Below are 6,279 nucleotides of genomic sequence, written 5' to 3'. Positions count from 1 at the left end.
GAAATGAGAAAAAAAAATCACACAAAAAGAAAACACCAATAAATTTAGGATTTTTGCCAAATATTCAAACAAAATGTATAAAAATAATTAAGTTTCATCTCATTTGAAACATAATAGAAGTAAAAAATTAAAAATTCATTTATAATATAGGAAACTCGCGGGTACCTGTTGTACCCACGGGTACCAAGAAATACCCACGAATACCCGCACACGGGCGGGTATGGGTAATACTCTCCTATTTTGAAACGGGTAGCGGGTATCTACTACCTGTGCCCATTGCCAACCCTAGTATATATTAATCACTAGGATCTTAGAAGTCGTGTTATGATCATACATTTATGATTTATGACTCTCATTATTGGAGAACAAAACTACCACATTTTACACTTTTTACATTTTTACTCATTTTACACAAATTAAATTGTTTTACACCATGTATTTATTAGTTTGTTAGCTAGTTAGTTAGATAGATAGTTTACACTATAAATAAGGCCTTTCATGACTTGATCAATTCAGTGAGAAATATCCATAATATTCATTTTACGCTTTCGCAACAATTTCGCCATACAGTATCAGAGCCTTCATCTTGAAGTCTTTGGTCAATGTTGCACATTCTCTAAAATTATTATCTTCATCTTCCAAGATTCAACAAAGAATCATTGTCAACAACTCGACATAAAGCGAAGAAGTTTTTGAAGAAATAAAAAAAGGAAGAAAAAGGGGAAGAATTTGAGGTAGAGAGGAGTTTGGACACCAGAGTTGAAATTTGTTGTGCATGGAAGTCAGGCTTGTTACTTTCTACATTTAACACCCTTGAAGCATTAGGCAGATTCAACAATGTATTATTAGTTGTTTCAATGATTTCTCAATGGAAGCTTGTTGTTATGAGGTGCATTAATTAGTATTGGAATCATTTTACTTCGTGCAATAATTTTCTATTTGATTTGTCCGAAGATCCTCTGTTATGCTCTATCAAACATTTTTTTCCCTTGTTCTATTCCTATGGCCTCTACTATGGATCGTGCCAAACCAGCACCACCTTTGTACTTTGTGAGAAGTGGAAGTTGTCGAAGAAAGAAGTGTCATCAAGGAGTATATGTACAAGATCAACAACAACAACAAGATTAATAAGATTAACAACAAGATCAACAGCAACAACAAGATCAACAACAACAATAAGATCAACAACAACAAGATCAACAATAACAAGATCAATAAGATCAACAACAACAAGATCAAGTGATTGAGAAAATTCATTCACGTTAGGATCGAGATTTCGATCCATTACATTGTCACGATATCAAATGGAATGATCAAGCTGGAGTTAATTGACATTTACCCTCCAGCTTGAGGGGGCTATTAGAGAATAAAGCTACCACATTTTACACATTTTACACATGTTGAATTATTTGACAACATGTGTTTATTAGTTTGTTAGCTAGTTAGTTTACACTATAAATAAGGATTTTCACACCTTGATCAATTCAATGAAAAATATCCATAATATTCATTTTAAGCTTTCGCATTAATTTCGCCATACCCATCTCAATCTTAAGTAAAATCTCAATTTTAACTGTCATGATTGTGAAGGTGCTTGTAATTTTTTTGTCTTAATTTATTGATGAAATGAAATACAAACTCATATAATCTCACACTTTTGCATATAAAAAAAGGAAAGAGAATAGAGGAACAATCATTAATCATTACATAGGAGGCAAACTTAAAAGCACAAGATGTATAACATGGAAGGAAACTTTATATAAGGAAGCTCTTCTTCAGTGATAGAATTCAATTTAGTTGTACTCAGGATGGACAGAAAGGTAACTCTCAATGTCCTTGAAAAAAATATCACCTCACTATGCCAGAATTGGTATTTAACAACGCTTATGTGTTGAACGTTGTTAAATATAAGGCAGAAAAGAATTAATAGCGCTCATTGAAGAAAGCAATGTTAAATGTGTTATCTTTAACAGCTCTTATTGAAGAAAGATTTGTTAAAGATCATACTTCATATATTTAACAACACTTCTTCAATAAGCATTGTTAAAGGTGTTATCTTTAACCATGCTTATTTAAGCAAGCGTTGTTAAAGGTGTGTTATCTTTAACAATGCTTATTGAAAAAATCACTGTTAAAGACGATACTTCCTATATTTAACAACACTTCTTCAATAAGAGATGTTAAAGGTGTGTTATCTTTAACAAATCTTATGGAAGAAAGCGTTGTTAATGACGATACTTCATATAAGGTAAATCATTATCTTATTTTAGCTCATTTATTTCTTTTTGATTCTGTCTTGATGTTTGCATTTACACCATAAATAACAAGTCTTTATTTGTTGTGAAGTTATGCAGCTATGATGTTCTAGGATTTTGGTTATGGTTCACTAGTTAGAACACAAGGTTTGAGTGTAATGGTAAATATTCTTTATCAATTGCTGCTAATTTAGTATTTTTTTATAACTTTTGCAATTTGTTTAGAGATGATATTTTTTATTTGTATTTGCAGCTTGCATTAATCATTGAGGAACACATGAACACTCTGTAAGGACTTGCACATCGAAGGAGAAAGAATGAACAATTTGCGTAAGATCTCATTACTAATATGTTATTTTATAGTATTGGAATATGTTAAGGTTGAATGTAGCTCGAGTCGTTGGTGATTTCACAAATCTATTGTAAATATGGTGGAGTTGGACATGATTGTCATGTGTTTGATAGAATATCTAAGAGATATTGTCTTATTTAGAAAGTAGACATTTAACAGTGTCTACTTCACTGAGCGTTGTTAAATGTCTACTTTCTAGAGCACTTCAAAACACACTATTAAATATAACCTTACGTACTACTGCACTCACATAGAAAGCGCCTCAAAAGCGATGTTAAATGACAATTTTAAGCGCTGTTGTTTTGCTATTCTGGCGTAGTGCCTCTTGCCTAGGAATGACAACGGGGCAGATCGGGGTCGGGTTTACCCTTACCCAACCCTGAACCCGAAATGTAAAACCTGAACCCGAACCCAAACTCAACGGGGTTGAAAATAAGAATATCATCCCCAAACCCATCGAGTTTCGGGTAGCCTGAACCCGACGGGTAAACCCGACAATAAATAAATATATAAATACTAAGTAGTGAACATCAGTGTGTATTATACACATTTTAGCATCACTGTCACCATAAATAATGCATACTTTAGCATCACTGTTATCATATGAATTAGGCAATTAGCATATGAATTAGCATATGCAAAGTTCATCACTCTCATTGTAACACCGCAAATTTTACGAGTTTGAATTATAAGATTTTACTAATATTTTCATTAATTATATATTCGAAAATGAATTTCTGGGAATTTTCGGTGAAGAATAAGACAAAACTCTAGTTGAGTTTTATTCTTGAAATTTTATTTCTGATTTTATGGTCAATTTTGGTAATTTTTGGAGACAGTCGGTTCTGGACCCCTGTCGGGGCCGAAATCCGCCTGGTACGGCTCAAACGTGTCTTTTTGAGTTCCGTAACTCGGAATCGAATTCTGATCCCGCTGTTGGATTCGTAATTTAATTTTGAGTCAGTATAGACCCTGAATACACTCATACCTATTTTCTAAATATTTTTCACTCGGAATTCCGAAATCCGAAATTCTAATCGGATATTAGGATCGGGCGATTTAAAATACCCGATCGAGTATTGGCTGATAATACTTGGACATGGTTATCACGCGTGTCCGCAAGGTGATCATTTCACATTGGAATGAGAGATTTGACTTCCATAAAGCAAATTTCCCATCACTTTCTCAAATATCTCATGATCTCATTAGCCACCCTAGAAGATTTTGTCATTATTGCCTAGGGAAAATCTGATTTCCCTCTCTCCTTAAACCCTCACACTCCACACTTCACTCACTCACTTTTGCATTTTCAAAGAGAAGGTAACTCTCTCCATTTTTCTCTCATTTTTCTCAAGTCTTCTTCCATCTTCAATCCTTGATCTCTCAACATTCAACCAATGGATGTTGATGAGATTTAAGTATGTCGTTCATGAGTATGTCAAGAACATATTCAACCGTTGAAATTTTCTAAAACGCTTTATAACTCATTTTCTCTTCAAAACCGAAAATGATGTGGTTCTTGAACTCACAAAAATATTTTGTTGAAAACATGAACAACTTGTGTTCATAGAGTTGTTATAATGTTGTATTACATACTTTTGTTGTTTTAGCCAAAGGGGATGATGATAAAATCAAAGGAACCTTTAGGAAGTGTTTTATAAAAATGAGAATGTATGTATTTCTATTTGTTTTTAGCCTTAAAACATGGCTTGAATCAAGTTGGAAAAATAGAAATCTTTGTTAAAAAGGATGTTGAGGTTTATGAGTACATGAAGGTCTCATGAAACTCTTAAATGATACTTTGTATAACTTACTTTAAAGTGGTAAGATTATCAAAGAATGTTTTAAATCGGAATATGGAGTTTTAAGTATTTTGGTAACGATTTTAGAAATATCGGAAACTAACGAGTTTTATTATGGTAGTTACGAAGATTTCCGGCATTTGAACCTTGCAACCCAACCGAACCATAGGGATTTCGTAAAGCACGCTTCATTAAGGTGAGAGAGAACACATCGTGACATAGTGGTGTCCGAATATGACACCCGGATCTCCTAAACCATCTCAAAGGTTTTGGAGTTAACTTGGGTTTAAGAAACCCAAGATTTTTATGTTTGAATGCTTTTGAATATATGTGATTGTTGATGAAATGTGTTGAATATTGTATATGAATGTTGTTGTGAAATTTTCTGAGTGCAGGTGGTTGAAAAACCATGTTTGAATGTGTCTTGATTGTTGAAAATGACAAAAATTAGCATTCTGTCCAAATTCCAGTAGTCTGGGCGAACCAGGAGTCATCAGGGCGAGCTCGGGCGACCAGGGCGTCGTCGGGGCGAGCCAGATCCCAGTAGTCTGGGCGAATCAGGCGTCGCTGGGGCGACCGAACGTCCGCCCGGGCGAGCAAAAACCCGATTGGGCGAAAAAAAAAAATTTCAGGATTTTCGCCTGGGCGAACGAGGCGTCGCCGGGGTGAGCCCGGGCGACCGAAAGTCCGCCCGGGCCAGCAAAAACTCGATTGGGCGAAAAAATAAAAAAATAAAAAAATTCCAGAATTTTAATGAGTTTCTGGAACCCTCTCGCTTGGGCGATAATACTTTCGCCTAGATGAGGAAAGGTTCAGTCTAATTGAGATTTAAAGATGAATTGTCGCTTGGGCGACTTGTCCTCGCTTGAGCGAGAGATGCCCAGTTTTAAAATGGTATTGTTGATTGAATTTTCGCTTGAGCGAAGGGTCCTCGCTTGGGCGAGAGACAGTAAATGTGTTTGACTATTGGGATTGATTGGTTGAGTATGTAATAACCCTAGTAAGGGTATGTGATATAAACTACTTTAGTATAACGCCGTAATTGAAATAAAAAGTAAAGTATTGAAGGTGTTGGAATTAAATAGTCAAATTCAGAAATTTATTTTAAAGAAAGAAATCCGAGAAGGATATATGATTTAGGGCGATGCCCAGAAAAGGATACGTGATACCACGGAGCGAGATCGTCTGACCGTAAGTGGCTTGGTCTGGGACCGTCCAGGGTGATTCAGCGATGGTCGTAGTGGTAGGGACGTTACCCTTTTGGTTATGATGTGATTTAGGGCGCTGCCCAGAAAGGAACCCAGGATACCACGTAGCGAGATCGGCTGACCGTAAGAGGCTTGGTCTGGGACCGTCCAGGGTATTCAGTGATGGTCGTAGTGGTGGGATGTATTTCCTTTATATTACGTGTTAACGTAAGATCGGGACCCACAAGAAGCATTCCTGAGGGAGATGACTTAAGGTGGGCCGAGCATGGTAAATATGATTAAAAGATTTAATCACCTAACTGCGGTTAGTGTTCATATGCATATGGTTAATAATGGAGTAGTGGAGAGGAAATTGACGGTATGACTTAGAGCACCGTGAAGTAAGCAGGGACGGCACTGATTGGACGGTGATTCGCCAACAATGTCTTGAGGGAGAGTCTGGGTGAGACGAGTCCCTTGTATTCCTGGGGAGGTACCCTGTTGGATCGGACAGTTCTCACAGGCCAAACTAGGCAATCTCTGACAACCCCTGGATTGCATTCGAGATCAATGAGAGGGATGCCCAGAAAGCGTTTATTACGACACCTTCCTGTTATGGACTGTTTCTATGGAACTTATTGATCAATTGGCTTATGAAATGCTTTTTGGTGCATACAAAGTGG

Source organism: Lupinus angustifolius, chromosome LG01 (genome assembly GCF_001865875.1).
Source record: "Lupinus angustifolius cultivar Tanjil chromosome LG01, LupAngTanjil_v1.0, whole genome shotgun sequence".
NCBI lineage: Eukaryota > Viridiplantae > Streptophyta > Magnoliopsida > Fabales > Fabaceae > Lupinus > Lupinus angustifolius.
The sequence above is the reverse complement of the archived record's forward strand: the minus strand, read 5'-3'. Positions refer to the sequence as shown.